General features: G+C 37.6%; 1 protein-coding gene across 1 annotated transcript in view; it reads left to right on the plus strand.

Annotated features, from left to right (window-relative positions):
• The window catches only part of LOC120773712, a 48,278-nt gene that overhangs the window by 7,637 nt on the left and 19,856 nt on the right, over window positions 1-20,785 (plus strand). The window lies entirely within an intron of this gene.

A 20,785-nucleotide genomic window follows, 5' to 3' on the forward strand; every position in this document is an offset into this window, starting at 1 on the left:
TTAGCATAAACTCTGCAGATTCAAAGCTAAATCTTCAGTAAAAGTTGTCTCAGAAGCCTAGTGAGAGTTCTCTGATAAACTTGAAACACTTTTCATAAGCAGTTTTTGGGATGGCCTTCAGCTCCTTCAGCGAATTTTGTTTTATCTCTTCGATCGACTGAAAATGGTTTCCACGGAGCGGCAATTTCAGCTTTGGGAACAAGAAAAAATCACACAGAGCCAAATGTGGTGAATACGGTGGTTGATTGATGGTAATCATTGCGTTTTTGCCTTTAAATTTGGTCACAATTGTGTCTCGCTGAGATGGTGTATTATCAATGTGTCAAGTCCATGAATTGTTTTTTCACAATTTCGGTCATTTTCGATCAGATATTTTCATATCACTCCAGAACAAATTTATATGCACCAAAACACGAATATCGAAAAAAACAATGAGCATTTTAGAACGGCTTTGGTTTAGTTTTTTTTTGGTTTCGGCTCATTTTTTTCGCCTCCATTCCGATCTTTGTTGACTTGTTTGCATGTCCAACTCATAAACCCATGTCTCTTCGACAATTATAATGCTCTCCATGGATGTGGGAATCGGGATTTGTACGTGCAAGCATGTTCAAAGAAACCTGTTTACGGTACTCTTTTTGAAAAAAATTCAGCTTTATCGGGACGAGTCGAGCAAGAAGGCGTTTCATACCGAAAATATCATTCGAACGAACTCACAAAAGAAGTCGAGCTCTCTTGTCATCTCTCTAACACTTGACTGACGATTTTCAAACACCGTGTTCTTAATTTTTTTTAATATTTTCATCAGTTGAAGAGGAGTCGTCCAGAACGAATCATATTTGTAACGATCTCTCGACCGTCTTTGACGGCTTTGTCTGACTCGTAGGATTGTTTTTTTGATTCAGCGTAAGCCTTTTTCAACATTCGCAATGATTCCGCATACGAAATCAGGCTAGGTATTTAATTAAGGAAATCCCTACCAACTTAGCAAAATACATTTTTTTGAAATATCATTTAACCGGGGAATTTAATTGTAATTTCCGTGTGTTTTTTTTGTCACGATGTATGTTATAGCTGGTCACGAACGCGTAACTTTTCAAGCCTGTATCTCCATAACTATTTCTCCGATCAACTTGAGAATTTAGGACAATATTCTTGTAACCTCACGTAAAAAAATTGATTCGAGGATTGATGAGCCACAGGTCTGTACCTTTGAAACATATTAACAGAAATCTTTCGTATTCTCAGACTTAATTATCTAAAAGAAACTGTACAACCATATTGCTAATTTCTTTTTGGCATCCCGATTTTATATTTCATGGAATTAGTTAGCAAAACTACCAAACATTTGATGTTTTAAAATAGGTTGGAAAATAGGAATATGTTCTCAGACTCGCTAGATATTGCTATTATCAGGAAACGTTCTCGCATGAGCTTCTCAAGTTGATTAGAAGGCAGGTGAAGGGAACTAATCGGTTTCGCAGCAATAAGTTTTATGATTGTACAAAAATATGTTTGCTGGCGAACTAAAGCACAAAACTAAAGGTATTTGAGTTTAATGCTGACCTTGAAAATGCCAATAGTTTTTGTAAAAATTTCTTGTAGACTAAAAAAAAAGTAGGCGGCATTTCTTAGACTGAATTTAAAAAAACAAACTTCTATAGTAAGATATGTAATTGGCTTAAAAGAAGAATAACTTGAATTTGAGAAGCTATTTTTTATCTCCCCAAATAATTTCTAAAATATCGGAAATCACCCTGTATACATTTACTTTCTCATCTTTGAAAGTAAAAAACCGTTATTAACCACAAAACAAAGAAACCAAACACGCTGATAGTAAGGAAAAACAATAACATTCACCTCCCTGACAAACACTTCAATCGAAATTACACTAATCCACTACATCACTACACCACTCCAACTCCTTCCCTCCCACCGCCATTACACTTTGCACAAATGTACAGCAAATATTTAATCTACCCTACACCGACACATACACACATGCATCTATGGTATATGTGTGCTCAATGACTTCTGTTATTACGACAAGTTTTTCTTTTCTTCGGTTTTTAGGATTCCATTACAAGTGTACGTACATAAGTACCGTTTCGTTTCTGCAAATAATGCTTCACGGCATGTCGTGTCCAAGCTCCATCCCAAATGAGCAATTAATTTATTTGCTTTCCAGAAAAAGTCATTCACGTTTATTTGCACCTAATTGGCTTAAGTTCTACGTTTATTTACGAGAAGGTTCTTGCTGGTTGTAAAGCGTAAGAATTATTGCAAGTTTTTTGTTGACATAAATGTTACCAAGAGTTGCCTCATATTGATTAGACGAAAACACTTTCAAAGACGTTTCATTATAGTTTTTTCATGAGTTTGTTTGGGATTAGTTTTTTAGTTCGCCAAACAATTTTTTTGAGATAAAGTGGTAATATATATGTATGTATTCTGAAGAATGATTTGAACAAATTTAACGATATTGAAATGATCTGAGATCTTTGATTTCTGAAAGGAATGTATTTTTATGTTTTTGTTACCAATACCAATACATATTCCCATAGGAAAGCGTAAGGTGTGATATAACACGATCTTGGTGGCCAATTCACGGGTCCAAACCGTGAAATTATCTGCTCACCGAAGTGCTCTCTCAATAAATTCCTTGATTGGTACGATGTGTGGGAAGTAGCGCCGTCTTGTTGAAACCAAATGTCGCCGAGATCACGAGCTTCAATTTCTGGTATCACGTTACGTTCTCACCGGCATCATTTCGGAAGAAATATGGACCGATGATTCCACCGCCCCCAAACCACACCAAACCGTTGGTTTTTCTGGCTGAAGTGACAGCTCTTGAATTTCTTCAGGTTACTCTTCGTCCCAAATGTAGCAATATTGCTTGTTTGCATACCCATTGAGCCAGAAATGGACTCATCGCTGAACAAAATTTGGCTCGAAAACTTGGGATCTTCTTGGAACTTTTCAAGAGCCCATAGAGTGAAGTGATGCTGCTTGGGAAGGTCAGGCGGCTTCAGTTCTTGCACAATCTTATTCTTTTAATTAAAAAAAAAACTACTCCAAGTCATTTCATACGTCAGTCCGAATTGGTGCGAACGGCGATGAATCGACTCTCCACGGTGTTTGTGTATACTCTCAGCTACGGCTGCTATACAAGGTGCGTTCCAAAGTAAACAGGACTTAAAAAAGAAACAAAAGCAGAACAAATGCTTTTTTCGGCAAAATCTATTTATTTTATTCAAAAAATCTCCTTCTCCTTCTTCAATACAGCTTTTTGTACGGTCCAAAAGCATGTTGAACGAGTGTTTTAGCTCGTTGGCCGGTATGGCCGCCAGTATGCCGGTGCAAGCCTTTTGAATAGTCTACGTCTGCATAACGCTTTTCTTTCATGGGAAAATGCATTTTTCCGAAAAGGAAGAAGTCGCACGGTGCCATATCAGGTGAATACGGGGAGTGCTTAATAGTTAAAATGTGATTTTTGGTCAAATATTCGTCCTTTGAATGTTGGATTCTGAGCAATTTTTGGTTGTCAGTCAATTTGTGCGGAACAAACCGTGCACACACCTTTCGTAAGCCCAAATGTTCGGTTAAAATGCGATAAATCGATGTTTTGGAGATGTTCAATTCCATTTCCACAAATTTCAATGAAGATTTCGACTAATTTTTGATGAACTCGCGCACAGTTTCGGTGGAATTTCCGGTGATCACGGATTTTGATTGGCCCACATGTTGTTCGTCATTTATGTCCTCACGACCACTTTGAAAACGTTGAAACCACTCGTGCACTCTGCTACGGGATAGGCAATCATCGCCATAAACTTGTTTCATCAATTGAAACGTTTCGATGAAAGTTTTACCAACTTTAAAACAAAATTTAATGTTGGCTCTCCCCGTATCATTTTTGAAAAACAAAATGGACCGATGATTCCACTGGTCCACAAACCACACCAAATCGTTGTTTTTTCTGAATGAAATGGCAGTTTTTAAATCTCTTCGTGCCAAATATGGTAATTTTCTTTGTTAACGTAGCCAGAAATGTGGCTCGGGAGCATCGGATCTTCTTGAAACGTTTCACGAGCCCATAGAGCGAAGCACAAAGTGTATTTGTAGACTTTCTATTTATGACTTAGACATAAAATACATCAAGTCGTTTCATCCGTCAGTCCGAGTTGCTGCGAACGGCGCCGAATCGACACTCTCTCATTTCGTATACACTCTCTGCTACGGCTGTTATATTTTCTTCAGTGCCTGCTGGACGTGGTGTATTCTGTCCGAATATTATCCAATAAAGAATGCTGAGTTTCCAAAAGAATGATGTGTTTGTTGTAAAAGATGTTTTTCGGAGCCAAACGCTGCCACTTGATGTTACTGGGAGTCAAACGGATTAGAAAGTATGACAATTTATGAATAAGGAAATAATGAAATAATGTGGGTGGGATCCAGGTCGATATGGGCTTACATTCACAGATCAGTTAAACAAGAATCTTCTATAAAGCTGAATCAGTGGCCTTGTTGCTTTGCGTCTAAGAAAAGTCTAACTATTTTTTATTCGCATTCACTAAAATCAGAAAAAGTATTAACTAAGTAAGTAAAAAATATGCAATATCATAAAGTTTTTTGTTGCCACACTTTCCATGAAAAAAATATATCACATTTGAGAATTATGCAACTCCATTAAAAATGAACTTTTCGAATTTTCAATTTTATAAAAAATAGTTAAGCAATTTTATGAAGGCAAAACAATTCAAAACCTAGAAAAAAGTTTTGTAATAATTAATCGAAATAGTTTTTTGTAATAAAACACCGAAAACTAATTTCCCAAGGTAAAAAAATAGCGCAAACTTTTCATTGGCCTATAATACTAATTTTACAGGATCCAAAAATTTACAGTAATGCCAACTTTTTCGACACATTGTCATTTGCGCTCACAAATACATACACACATACATACAATAGTTAGCTACCAAAAATATCCGATTAGACATTTATTGTATTCAAATTTAGGAACTTCAACCGCACAATTTAACAGTAGTCTCTCTCGCCCGGCTTCCTCTCCGCCCACACACTTGACACGCATCATTGGCTTTGACATAGAAAAGGTCAGGCGCAGGCAACCTTCTAGGAATAGCACAGAAAAACACATTATTTATGTACAAAATTGAATGCGCTTTTTTGGTTTGTTGTTGGTTGTTAGTTGTTGTTGTTGGTTCATTGTTGGAGGTGGAAAACATTTCAATTATACGAAAGCGTTGTTGCCTTGAGAACGTGGAAAAACAGTGAAATCCTTGAAGCGCGCACACCGACCGACACACACCCGAAGTACTTCGACGAGCAGACAATGTGGACTACGGGGCGTATACGTGCTCCATATATCTATAAACCGAGTACATTAGAGCGCAATCGTATACAAACACATACAACCGCACATTGAGTTATTTTGAATTATTTTCTCTGTCAGCTTTTTACTAAATCATCAATCATGGCGAATATTTAAAAACAATTATGCCAATAAATTACCGCGAGGTGAAGGTGGATTTCGCCATTGTTGTTGTTGTGCTTTTGTGTGGCTTATCTAGCGCAGATATTAAAAGAAAGTATTAAGCTTTAAGAAAGTAATTGGCTTTTAACGGAAAACGCTGGTTGGCACATATAATAACACAGTGACTCTATGATTAATTTCTCTTTTCCAGCAAGAAACACATTTCGCATCTTAAAAGAGTGTTTCTCGTTTGAATGGATGTGTGGAGGTGATGCTTTTTAGCTGGGTTGCTTAGGGGAACATTGTGAGATCAATATTTTATTTTTTGAGGTTAAAGTCACTTTGTTATGTCTGGATATGCTTATTTAAGTTTTAAAAGATACTTGCCAAAATCAGAGCTCATAATAACAAGAATAAAAAAAAAAACTCATTTTTAGTAAGGTTTATGATGAGCTTGCTATGGAGTTCAATTTATCTGCAGATTCTACTGTTCCCTTTAACAATAATTCAATCAAAATTTCGTAAAGATATATTGTCAAATAAAAAAGTTGTTCACCAGTTCGTATGACAGCTATATCTTATAGTGGTCCAATAACGGTGGTATCGACGCATGAACTCTTTCCTGTGGGGAAAAGGCGTGTACAAAGTTGAAGGTCAATATCTCAAAAACTAAGCGACTAGCTCGTGCTTATAGAATAGACTTAAAGACAGAGAGACGTACGTTGATATTAAGTCCTCAAGCCCTTTATAAACTTCTTCTGAATTTATTTAAGTTTTCATATAATGTATATTCAGAGTGTAGTCATTTTTATTTCTTATCTTTTCCCTTTCTAATCTCCTCCTCTTTTCTTCTTCATAACTGAGAACCATGAAAATACCGTTGCATGCTAACGAGTAAAGAGATAGTAGACTTTAGACATACTTGTATACACGTTACCACTACGATTCTTCTTCTTCTTTCTTGGCGTAGACCCCGCTTATGCGGTCTTAGCCGAGTTTACAACAGCACGCCAGTCTTTTTTTTCTTTTTCGCTGCTAGGTGCCAATTGAAGATTCTAAGTATAGCCAGGTTCTTATTCACCTGCGTGCGGAGTTGAGATCTTCTTCTGAACTATGTCAATGTCGTCATATATCTCGCACAGCTCATCATTCCATCGAATGTGATATACGCCTTTGCCAATGCGTAAAGGACCACAAATTTCCAAACAATTTGGTTAATATCTGGTCAGTTGTTGATTTTCCAGGCCTAAAGCCACACTGATAAGGTCCAAGCAGTATGTTTACGGTGGCCTTTAATCTGTCACACAATAAGCTCGATATAACCGTATATGTGATGTTGAGAAGACTTAACCTACGGTAGTTGGCGCAGATAGTGGGTGGGTGTATTGCGCAGAGCACACTTAAATTCCAATCATTGGACTTGCTTTCGTCCGACCATATTTTACAAAGAAACTGTTGCATGCTTCTTATCAGTTCTTCGTCGCCGTATTTGAATAGCTCGGCCGGAAATCCATTGGCCCCCGCCGCTTTGTTGTTCTTCAGATGGGTAATTGCCACTCTAACTTCTTCATGGTCAGGCAATACAACGTCTGCTCCATCGTCATCGTTATCTCCTGGTGTTATGCTTTCGCTGCTATTCAGCAGGCTGGAGAAGTGTTCCCTGCTTCATTTCAGTATGCTTTGGGCATCAATCACTAGATAATCTCTTGGGGACTATGTTCCGGTTTTGTAACCTTTGTCCTCGCCACCCTTTCTTGAGGAATAAAGTGTGAGTAAATTAGGTTGACGGCTCTAGATATCATTAGTATATTGAACATTATCCTGCTTTCGTTTTAATAGAAATAAAAAAAACATTCGAAATTTGCATAGAGATTAAAGTTTTCTTACAAGCCGACTTCTTAGACGCTCTATGTTTTCAGAATGTTTTGAAGCTGTAGGTCAGGTAATTCATTATAGAAAATGAAATGAACTATGAAAGTTTAAAATAAAATCGATTTTTGAGAAGAAAAAAAAAACTACTCTATGAAAAAGGTTTTGAAAAAAATTACGAGGTACACTCCGACGTCACTAAAAGTAACAAGGTCCTCCACTACAGCAAAGATGAAAAGAACTCTTTCTAGAAAATATTGTCCGTGGAATGACCTACGGTCGAAAAAATCAAAAATTGAGAAAATGCCCATTTTTTATACCCTGAACAGGGTATATTAAGTTTGTCACGAAGTTTGTAACACCAAGAAGGAAGCGTCGGAGACCCTATAAAGTATACATATCATATATAAATGATCAGTATGTTGAGCTGAGTCGATTTAGCCCTGTCCGTCTGTCTGTCTGTCCGTCCGTCTGTATATATACGAACTAGTCCCTCAGGTTTTAAGATATCCTTTTGAAATTTTGCAAACGTCATTTTCTTTTCGAGAAGCTGCTCATTTGTCGGAACTGTCGATATCGGACTACTATAACATATAGCTGCCATACAAACCGAACGATCGGAATCAAGTTCTTTCGCATTTGACAATGTATCTTCACCAAATTTGGCATAAATTATTTTCTAAAGCAACAATGTAATCTCCGAAGAAATGGGTCAGATCGGTTAACTATAGCATAAAGCTACCATACAAACTGAACGATCGGAAAAAAGTTCTTGTATGGGAAACTTTTGCATTTGACAAGATATCTTCACAAAATTTGGTATAGATTATTTTCTAAAGCAACAATGTAATCTCCGAAAAAATTGTTCAGATCGGATTACTATAGCATATAGCTTCCATATAAACTGAACACATAGTTACTAAAAGAAATGCACCTGTGAAGGGTATATTAGCTTTGGTGCAGCCGAAGTTACCGTTTTTTCTTGTTTTTAATCCAGTTTTACCCAAAAATTTCGTCGTTTTTGGTCTGCAAAAATTCGATTTTTGATCAGCTTAAAAACAGATAGGTTACTGTATATATGTATAACTATAATATTTTCAAAACATGGAGAAACATCATAGTGAGCGGATACTTTGTTTCCGAGTAAGCACAAAGGTGCTGTTTCGAGAAAAACATGTTTAAAAGGCGCTATTCAGGAGTTTGTGCAAAAGTCGTTTAAAATACCAAAACTGAAAATTTAAACTATATAAATGCCGATATAATTTGTGTTCATAACTGTATACATTAGCGGCACGAATTTCTTGCGCCTAAAAGCACACATTGATCACATACATATATTGTACAATAATAATACATAATACATAATACATAGTATGTATGTGCATGCGAGCATATAATAACCGAATATATGAACGTATGTAAATATAAAATAAATGCGAACGGCGCAAGAAGTGCATAAATCAGCCGAAACTTTCTTACTCATAACCGAAAATGCTACAAGCTCTGCCATCGCATGCTTACTCACTTATGTAAGCGCCTCCTATACACATATACTAGACATATGTAGCAGTATTTGTCTGTGTGTGCATGTAGCTACTTTGCACTTACCAACTTTGCTGGAAGCATTTACAACAACAACGCCAACGAAACAAGGAAACAAAACTGTTTGTACAATACTTAACAAAATTGTTTGTTGTTCCTTTTGTTATAGTATGTGCTTGCTGCAACATTTGTTGTTGTTGTTTTTGTAGCTGCTGCTACTATTACTGGCCGCTTTGTTGTATGATTTTGTTGTTCATTTAAGAATTTCCAAGGAATTTCAGTTCAGCTGAGTTTAGTTCCAAACAGTTGAGTTGAGCTGATTGCAGTCCTGAACTCACACACACACACTTTAACACACAAACGCATTTACAGTAAGTGCATATGTATGCATTAGCATACACACACCCATTTTGAGTAATAACTACCAGTAAAAATATGAGCTACTGCATAAGACCCGAAGGATACTCTACTTAATTATGCGTGTGGGATATTTGGCTATCTCCATATAGCTGCAAGTGTGTGCGTGTGTAAGCAAGGATGTTACGACGGTAGTTTGTTAACCCAGCCTTGGCACGTGCCCGATAAATTGCGCAAACAAATTAAACATGTGAACACCTTCCAACATTACTTTTAGCAGACATATATGTACATACGAAAGAGGTGATTTGAGATCAAGTTGAGAGAGAGTTAGCGTATTTTGAACCATTTGCAGATATGTAACCGTTAGATTTTCTTACACAATGTGAAAAATTCAAAATATGTCAAATTTCTCAAGAATCTAGTTAATATCTAAGTAAGATGGTTTTCAAAGATTGTGCTGGGCTTGCTTATGAGTGAAAAAATGAGAAGAGATGAGCCATCAAAACTCTCAAAATTGCGTAGCAGTTGAACGAAAAGCATTCTTGCCTGATAATTAAGAGTTAAAGACGACATTTTTATACGGATATCTCTATATGGTCTTAAAGACACTTTGCTCCTCCATATGTCCTGTGAAATTGGGAGCAAAGAGACACAGGAGAAGCTCTGAAAGAGCAATTATATCAATGATGCTTTTAATACTGAATTTAAGCTTTTTGAATAAAAACAACTCCGCTGCGAAAGTTATTTGTGACGCTTGACGTTAGCTGATAGAAGAGACTGTAGGAACATGATCGGAATACCAACTAGTCACACACCCGCAGAATGGCACTGCCAGATCGAGAAGACCGCAGGAAATGACAAGAGCACGGCACCAGGGAAACGATGAAGCATCACTTGTGTACTTGTCCCGCGTTGGCAAGATCACGCTGTAAGCATCTGGTGCCCCCACGGTATGATACACTGGAGAAGGTATCGATAGTGGGGCCGCAGAGTCTGTTTAAATTCGCGTTAAGCGCAGGCATCCTAAAGGTTGACTACTCCTCATCGACCTGTTAACTGAACTCAATCAGGTATTCCAAATGGCTAAAACTGGTTTATTCGAGGCTTATTAGCCTACCAGGTTAACCTAACCCAGCCTTTAGTTTAATGCAGATCACAGCTAGCGAATCCCAGGAAACGGAAGCCATAAGCTTTTCAGCTTATACTTCAGTCTACGCCTTCTTTAGAGTACCTTCACTTGGTGAAGTTCACTGTTTTTTACTGACGTTTGGTCTCTGGTGTGTAAATAGTGGATCTTTGTTTCGCCGTCGGCCGCGAAACATTCATGAACTTCGTTGTACTGCTCTTACATAGCAAAAAAGCTAGCTGGGGAGTGTTTTAATGTCTGCCCTTGTTGTCCAGAGCAACTAAATGCGGCACTCATAGCGTCTTCAGCTTCCTCATATCCAATATTTCTAGCAAGATATGACCCAAATGATTTTTTGAGATACATATTTTTATCCTTAGATAGTAGCTCTCTCGCACTTTCTATCGGTGGTCCGTTAAAACACCGTATATATGTATATAGCGCCAGGTATTACATAGTATATGAGAATGTACCTCTTCTTCTTTATCGGCGTAGACACCGCTTATGCGTTTATAGCCGAGTTTACAACAGTTCGTTAGTCATTTGGAGATTCTAACCTGGCTACAGGTCCTTTTCCACCTTGTCTTTCCAACGGATTAGAGGTCTATGGTCATATAGCTCAAGCAGCTCGCGACGTCCGGTCTTCGACCAAGTATCCTCTGGGTAGCCAAAAAAAAATCCGTTTGAAGGCGAACTAAAGCGAGAAGGCGAAACATCCCTCCCCAGGGTTGTGCGCTGAGTTTGGCACCCGGACGTAAAAAACATCCCCTTGAAAGGAAGAATGTACTAAATGAAAATACATTTCTCTTATTATTTCGAATTTTATAATATTGGACTAATATATATGTATGTACCAAGAACCACCTTCAATAACGACATGATACTTATATATTTCATGGACTGTCAAGACTGTCGTATGCATACCGCACATACAAATTCTTTTCACACTAGTTTCAGAGCAGTTCAAATTTTGTGCTAATGAATGGATCATTTTTGGTTGTCTGCTGTTTGTTATGTTATTGTTATTGTATGAGTTAAACTACTGTTAAAGCTGTGCTACTTTTTGAAAGATTACGAAATTCGCTTACAAATTTGTTACATTTAAATATCGGTAACTACTGCCAGCACATACACACACATATTCTGATATATGTATACTCATATAAATTTTGCTTCCCTCTGGATAAAATACCCATACATGATGTGCTATCTACTTAGCCACTCGTATCAACTTGCTATACAAATTGTATGTACTCGTATGAGCCTTTGTACGGAATTCACTTCTTAGCTTTTGGCTAGTTTGTATGCGTTGTGGCTTTGTTGTTCAGCTAATGAGTTTAAAATACATTTGAGACTCGCTTTCATGTGAGAAATTTATAATATTTAGTTTGTTAACTTTTTCGTAAACCAATTGATAGTACAGCTATTACACATGCATATATGTATATGTATACATATATATATATATATGTATATGTCGTTTCATAGTTATGAAAAATGGAAATTTAAAGGTCCAAGTTGATCAACATGAGGGTTCGATTAAAATTGTTATTTTTCAAGGGGACATTTTTTATAATATTAAACAACATATGGAAATGAAGTTTACCATAAAGTGGGAGCCAGAAGAAAACGTTGAAGACCCTATAAAGTGTCAGTTTTTTTTTGGTTCTTTAACTAGAGGGAAGTGTCAAAAGCCCGAGTCCGGAACTTCAATTCGCTAAACCTAACGTATTCTCAACTCCACGGAACCATCTGATTAAGTATTACTTTGTGGGAATAATAAGACATTTAAGTCTTCTCTATGGCGCGGTCTGACAGACGCCTAATCTGCTGCATATCTCTCAGTTTTGTCATGATTGAGGCTGCCGCTTCGCTGACAGCTTTCCAGTTCTCAGTGAACTGACTCATGACTGTCGTCCACCGAGTGTAGTTTTAAGTTTTTCCATTGTATTTAAATAGCGAGCGCAATAAAAGAATACTTGCTCGGAGTCTTCAAAACACTATGAACAATTTGGAAAATTCGGACTAACGTCGTGCTGGAATCTGTACAGGTGGGCTCTAAAGCACCCATGTCCACTTAGTATTTGGGTTAAGTACAAATCCAGGTCCCCATGTTTTCTATCCATCTACGAATGGATGTCCGGTATCAATATGTGCCTCCAACGTCCTTTGAGTGAGTTTTGCCACCGCTGCGTCGGCTCTGATAACTTGTATACTTGCTCGTATTCGTCACCCTAGGCGTCAATGGACATCATACTGGCTATTACTTCAGCAGCATCGCTTGATATTGTTCGAAAAGCACTGATCACTCTTAGTGCCGACAGCCTTTGCTCTGTTTTTATTTCTTTGGCATATGCTCTAATGCCTTGCGCTTGGATCCAAATTGGTGCCGCATATAACACTACCGACCTCATTACCTTTGCGAGCAAAAATACTTAGGCGGCTGGAAAGCACGCAGTCTTTATTTGTCATTCATTATTGATAAGACGTTTAGGATTTTATTCGCTTTACTTGCAGTGTATTCCAGGTGATCCTTAAATTTGAGTCTTGAGTCTATTATTACTCCCAGATATTTTAGTTCTGGCTGTGTAGGAATTTCACACTCCCCTATGGTGAGAGATATACTTTCACTCCAGAAGTCATCTAGGTGTTTAGCCACTGCTACCACAATAAGGTCCTCTGCGAATGCTATTAACTTAACGGCTTTTGGTTGGTATCTTCTTCTCACTCTTACATTAGGTTCCATAGAAAGGGACCTAAAACCGAGCCTTGCGGTAGTCCACTCGAAGTAGAGTAGCTCTTGCGGCTTTCATCAGTATCGAAATACAGTCGCCTGTTTTAAAAGTAACTCATAACAACTCTCATAGGTTATTGGGTAAGGTGTATTCCATACAGATCCATGATTATGTTTGCACTTGCCCAACGTATAGGTATATCTGTATGTATATGTATATGTATGTACGCGAACTTGTCTCTCTGTTTTCGAGTTATCTCTCTTTGCTCTTCAAGAAGCTGCTCATTTGTCGGATCCGTAGATATGGAATCACTATATCACATAACTACCATGCAAACTAATCGATCAAAATCAAATTGTTCTATAAAAATCCTTTTTTTTATTTGTAAGACATATTCACAAAATACAACGTAGGATATTGCCCAAGGCGATGCTAACATCTCCGATCGAACCAAAATAGGTGTTATTTAAACTGAGTATTATAGCTTCGGTGCAGCTGAAGTTAACGTGTTTTACGTTCTACCTACTTATGTTTTCGTTAGATCCCATGTTCGCTGAAGAAAACTCAGCAATCGATGTTTTCGTGGATAAAAAATTTTGATGGTAGCAAATCTTCAGGAGCGAACATCTTTCCATTCCCATGCCAGTCGGGTCTACGTAATCGAAACGAACCCGGATTTTTTTTCCAGACGTCCAAACAGTCAATTGTCCGATATCTTCTGCCTAAAACCATTATTCGTCACCTCTATGGATTTATCCACAATGTCTCTGCAACACAACCGGTTTGGTAACCAAAAGTGCTTGGGTTTAGAAATAGAAATAGGAGCCTATGTGAAAACTCTAAAGTCCTTTCTCATTTTTAGAAGAGAATTTTCAAACATTTTTTTTTAATAATTTTCCATTTGGTGCTTTGATTGAATAACACTGATTGTGTAAAAATTTTCGAGGAATATGAACGAGTATTGTTTCTTAATTAATTATAGTTGAAAACCTCGTTCGTATACAAATGTATTTATATAAACATGTGTATTAATAACCTCCATATATCCAGTGAGCCAAGGGTAACGACGTAACCTCTGATTTGCTAACACGTTTTGCAAACTCATAAAAGTTATTTTTAGAAAAATCATTTTCACTGGCATTCACAAATATTTATACACCCACAAATGTATCTACAGAGGATATAGAGAGCAATGGAAACGAGCTCAGGTTTTTCAGCACATTCGACTACATAATTATACATACTCACATACATAATTACATAGCTATGCTCATACATATGATGTGTTCAATAAATGAGCGAATCTGCTTTATCACATTTTGGCATGCATCGCATCTATTGACATTTGACATTCCATCACAACGATTAGTGTCACATAATGCTCGTTAAATTTTTTTCTTTGTTTGTTTGTTTGTCTAGTGCATAAATTTGCAGGTGGGTCTGTTTGCCTGTGTGTTGGTATGTGAAATTATTACCACATCAGGTGGCACTTATGCTTTTCCAATGTTGCCAATGCTGGGTCATATAATGTGATTTCAATATATATTTATATTGAAATAATAATTGCTTTACGAACTGCATTAAATTTATACAAATAAAATATTTGTCTTTAGTTATAAACGTAAATTATTTCGAAGCTTTATTTGTTTTTTTTAACTTTACTTGCAATATTATATTATAAAAACAGCATAGAAATTGTCACTGTATAAGTTATAAGTAAATGACGAAAAAAGCTTGAGTTATAAATAGGATAGGATGGCAAATCGGTACCGCGTTCCAAACAGTATTTGTTTTTGGTCATATCTGGGTGTTTTTCAGCCATGGAGCAGCTTGTTGTTCGGGGAAGCCAAAAATTTTCGTCTTCAATAAGCTCACATAAGGTCTGTTAGGAAGAAATCCTGTATTTTTCTTACAGCTGGGCTTGCAGGGTCCGGCACGAAGTGTAACCAATTAAAAGGTCCATAAATTCGGTTTGGAAAATTATTTTTATTTATTTTAAAGTACAAAATGTGTGAAAATAATCATAAATTCAGGACCAATTCACTTTTGCTCGATATGACCACCTTTTGCCTTAACTATGGCCTTGAGACGTTCAAAAAACGAATCGCAAGCTGCCCGAATGTGACTTGCCGGTATTTTGGCCCACTCACGGATAATGGCTTTCTTCAGCATCTCGAGATTGGTGTATTTATTACATCTGACCTTGCTCTCCAAAATGGCCTAGAGAGAATAATTCACTGGATTCGCATCTGGTGAATTCGAGAGCCATTATGTGGTCGTAATGAAGTTCGGAACGTTGCTTTTCAGCCATTCTTTGTTCACTCGCGCTTTGTAAGACGGTGCTGAGTCTTGTTGAAACATCCATGGTTTGCAACCAAAATGTTTGTTTGCCCACGGCTTCAAAGCAGCCTCCAGAACACTTTCTCGATAATATGTCGCATTTACTTTGACGCCAGGCTCGATGAAAACAATTGAAGAGCGCCCATCTGCGGTGACTGCGGTCCAAACCATCACTACTTCCCTCTCTTAAGTCTTACTTGTTGCTGCTTCGGTGTGAGATCATGGGCCTTTTGGAACTTGTAAGGCTTGACCTTGAGCTCATTTTTCAATATGCGTCGGATGCTGCGGTCGGATATTTTCAGTTCTTTAGCCATTTGATTGGCACTTCGTCGGGGATTTCGCTCAAGTCGCTTCTTCACTTTCCAAACCATCTCAAGTGACGTTGCCGTCTTTTGATGACCACCTCCATGGCGCTTTGCGATACTACCAGTATCATTGTAACGAGTGATGGTGCGATAAACAAAATCTTTATTCACATTAAGGTGTTTGAGCTCACGAACAATTGCTGGCTGTGATTTTCCAGCTAAATATAAAGCAATTACACTATTATATATATTTTTTTGCGTTCGCTTTTGTCAAACCTCTTTTGTAGACTTGTGAACAATACTCCGAACTGTCATTCAGCAAATTTATAAACAGCTGATTCCAGTGCGACAGCTGCGCGAACGGTCTGAAGTTGGTTACACTTCGAGTGCCCTGTAGTAATCTATATCTCACATGTATAAGATAATATTTTGTACTAAAAAAGCTCAGTACAACACTTGAGTACGCGGTAAAGGTGGACACCGAAACAGAGAAAATACGGAATGGTTGAAAAGTTAATAATGTTTGTTGTCCTTATACCGTAAGAATCAATTACTAGCAATTTTAGTTTCATGTTCTGGCAGGTCAGTTATTGAAATAATTGATAGAGTACGAGTATTGGAAGTCGTAAAGTCCGACGAGCACTGTTTCGATTACCCGGAAGCTAAACATTGAAAAAGAAAAAAAACTGGATATACAGATTCAACGACATGCGACTCGCTGCTGAATCGCAGTAAATCGATCAATTTCTGAAGCGCATGGTTGTTGGCGATGAAAAGTGAAAAGAAAACTATCATGGTCAAAGCGCAGAGAGCTGTTGCTAACCGTGGCCAAGTCAAAATAGACAACCAGGAAGGATTTACTATGTGTTTGGTAGAACTAGCAGGAAACCATCTACTATCAGCTGCTCTTCCAGGACTCACTATAAACAATTGAGTCGCCTGAAGAAAGTAATCGCCCTGAAGGAGTCAGCTTTGGTTAATATGCGAGTAATTGTTTTCCACACACATCGATAGTTACTTGTCAGAAGATTCGGAACATGGTTGGGAGGTTATTATGCATCCAATTTATGGTCCGCACCTGGAAACAAGCATTCTGTTCCTGTTTATGGCGTATGATTCGGCTCAAGAAAAGCTTGTGAAAATCGAGTTCGAGTTTTTTGCCAATCGGAACGAAGGTTTCTGTGAAAGTGGTGTTTCGAAATTGAAAATAGCAACAATTTATCGAAAAACATGAGGCGCGTTTGCAGTTGTACCCTCTTGTGGAAGATTGTACCTTCTCTATTCAACTTTGCAGCTTGAATTATTTTCTCCAGCAGTGGATTGAAGAAGTAGGGTGTCGCTTTGTCTGAAACCTCGTTTGGTATCGAACGGCTCGGAAAGGTCCTTCCCGATTCTGACGGAGCTTTTGGTGTTGGTGTAGTTTTTCGGATATACCAAATTCAGACATCGCGGCATTAAGGCAGTTCCTTTTCGTGCTGTCAAAAGCAGCTTTTAAATCGACGTAGATATGGTGTGTGTCGATCCTCCTTTCACGGGTCTTTTCCAAAATTTGGCGGATGGTGAATATCTGGTCGGTTGTTCATTTGCCATGTCTAAAGCCACACACACATAATGTCCAATCAGTTTGTTGACGGTGGCCTTTAATCTTTCACACAATACGCTCGATGGAACCTTATATGCGATGTTGAGGAAGTGTATCCCACAGTAGTTGGCGCTGTTTGTGGGGCCTCCCTTTTTGTGGATTGGGCAGAGCACACTTAAATTCCTATTCGTACATGCTTTCGTTCTACCATATGCTACAAAGAAGCTAATAGCTGATGCTTATTAGTTCTTTCCCGCCGTATTTGATAGCTCGGCCGGCAATCTCTCGCCCTCTCCGCTTTGTTGTTCTTCAGGCGGGTAATTGCTATTCGAACTTCTTCGTGGTCGGGCAATGGAACGTCTGCCCCATCGTCATCGATTGGGGATTCGGGTTCAACATCTCCTAGTGTTATACTTTCATTGCTATTCAGCAGCCTGAAGAAGTGTTCCCTCTATAATTTTAGTATGCTCTGCGTATCAGTCACAAGATCACCTCTGGGGGTTCTATAATAGTATGTATATCATCTAGTTTTGGATTAATTCGCCGCAAGTGATCTTCTATACATACACTAAATTTCTTTAAATTGGGTAATCTCTAATTAATACCTGGCTTTAATGGTATAAAAAATGTTTTGTTACAAAAAAGCTCTGTTCTTGCCTTAAACTGTCAGTGCCTTAAATTATTGTGGCATGATTTTATAGTACAAACACACTTATTTATTGTTGTTGTTTTGTGCTTACTATAATTAAGACATTTAAACAATTTGTTATTACATTAAATTGTTTTCATTTGATATTTCCGAGTTCTAGGTTCCACTAGGTCAAGAGTATATGATTTCATACTAAATGGCGAAAATGCAATAAGTCCATACAATCATTAAAAGGTTAAGTCAATAATTGAAATGCTAATATTTGCTTTTACTCTCGTACGAGAGAGCCAAACAAGACTTATTGACAAATTATGTAATTGAAATGATTTTGCCATTTCATCTTCATTCCGCTTTATGTAAATACAATTATATATTAAAAACACACGAAATACATATACATACATATATTATATGATTCTATATGCATGAATAAATATGTATATGTATGTATGCACATATACATATACTATATGTACATACTACTAACAGCTTGACAATCATTCAAGTCAAGTAACTGCAAATAAAGTTAAATATTTAATGGTGAAAGGGATGCAAAGCGCCGTCGCCAATTCCACGACAATTCAAAGCAAATAGCAGAAACATTAGAGCCAAGCCACTTTGCAATCCCTTTTCATGTACTCGGAGTCGAACAAAAATGGCAGAAAAGTAGTGCAAAAAAGTTTTGACCAACACGTTTCAGCCATTGCACCTCCACATGCACATATAAGTATACATACATATATACATGTGTATACATATGTGTGAGCTTTGCAAGCTAAGTAAAATTTGTAAGCGTGTAGGTGTGTATATGTGCGCGTTGTACAATAGTTTGGCTGGCACATCGCTCACACCGCATTTCTCACACGCTCCAGAGGCGATTTTGTTGCCATTCATCCGCCTGCTGAGCGAAATGTCGTACAATGACTTCAGCGCGTTTACAGCAACAAACACGCACACACATATATATGCACACTTATGTACATATATTTGGTATATTATCGTTGGCGGCCGTTGCAGCGCTCCCATTGTTATCATCAACGTCGCCCTCGCCGTTACATTGTGTCGCTGAGTAACACCATTGTAGGGGCCTGGCCGCCGTCAACTAACAGCGAAGAACATCAAAAATTCATACGACTGTAATTGCCTGACAGGAAATCCTAATTTTCCGGTCACAGATGCCTAACAACCAACACTTAAGCAAACACTGGCAAACATCACATTAAAGATATTTATATATATGTATGTGAGCGCTGGTTGTTTGTACATATAACGCGTGGCGGTAAAGGTGCACTTTTTTTCGCTAAAACAATGAAAGTTCGAAACTTGAAAGGTTTGGCAATGTTTTTGATCCTACGAAAGATAAGAGTTTAGTGTGATAAATTTAGTTCTACAAACATGATCGGTGGCTGCTATAGTCGCTACTGAACTCCCTCGTACTTAAACATGGGTCTTCAGAAAAAACTACAAAAAGATAAACCTGGTTCTCTCACCTCTGTGTGAGATATGACATCTACATATCGTCACCTAAAATGCAAAATAACGTAACAACATTTTCGAAAATTTACAGTGGCGTGAATGAAACACGAAATAAAATGGAACAAGAGTGAAAAAAAATTTATATTGGTTAAAACTGGTTTATACTATTTGAGCGCAGAACCTGAAAATGTTGGACAAATGTCATATTATGAATGTAATTTGAAGTAGTGAATCGTAATCAATAAGATACTCAATTTCGAATTTTTTGATTATACGTTATTTTGCATTTTAGGTGACGATATACGAGTATGATCACTTTTCTAACATGTTTTTCAAAAATTATGTTAAAAGAAGATCTATTACGAGTATTTGTCTATATATGACTATTCAATGTGGTCTTTATTCTTTCTGTCTAAAAGCATTTTAAACATTAAAAATTTCATCTCCAGCCATCAATCAGATATTTATTAGGCTCTAATAGGGAAATGGGGAAAATAAAATACGAAAATTTCTATGTGAAAACTTGCGAAGAATACTACAAGATCTCAGTGTATATTCGTCTGTTGGACGATAACCGACAAAGATTTGAAAACGCGCTTTTCTAGAAAAGTATTGGATGGATTTAAACTGAGTTTGATGCTTCCATGAAATTTTCCCACCAGGATATTAAACTATTTAAAGACTACTATATTTAATATAATAATCTTCAATATTGGAGCTTAGTTGATTTACAAACAGGCGAAAAAATAGAAAAATCGTGTGCTCGGCAAATTCGGATTAATCTGAACTTTGTCTAAGGTACTATAGGTCTAAACCGGGTTTAGAATTTTTGAGGCTTTTTTTTTGCCTTTCAAATTGAGTGGAGGTTTTCCTCTTCCTCTACTTCCCCCGGTGTGTACTGCATCGAATACTCCCAGAGGCTTCGCCGAGGCCCGAAATATGGAAATTCAGCATAGGAAAATTCTTTAAGCTACCAGTCTGTCTCCAGAGCCACCAACCAGATCTATCATGTTGTGATAGACGAAGACAATTCTCCAGTGTTTTAGACGTGCGTACGCTCCGAGGTCCTAACATTGACTTTCACCACTGTTGCAGCCAAGATACACACGCACCCACCCGCGAAATGTATTTTATTGATCAATTTCGAAATTGGCCACATCGGTCAGTAACAACCGATTATCCAACCCTTTTAAACTTCGCCTTAAAATCGCTGGCTCGAAACCAGTTTTAGATCCATAGTCTTTCAGACAAAATTGTTCAGAATATGTAATCCGCAGAACCTTTCCCACATACCCGATTTTAGAAAAAAA

Source organism: Bactrocera tryoni, chromosome 4, assembly GCF_016617805.1.
Source record: "Bactrocera tryoni isolate S06 chromosome 4, CSIRO_BtryS06_freeze2, whole genome shotgun sequence".
NCBI classification, from domain to species: Eukaryota; Metazoa; Arthropoda; class Insecta; order Diptera; family Tephritidae; genus Bactrocera; species Bactrocera tryoni.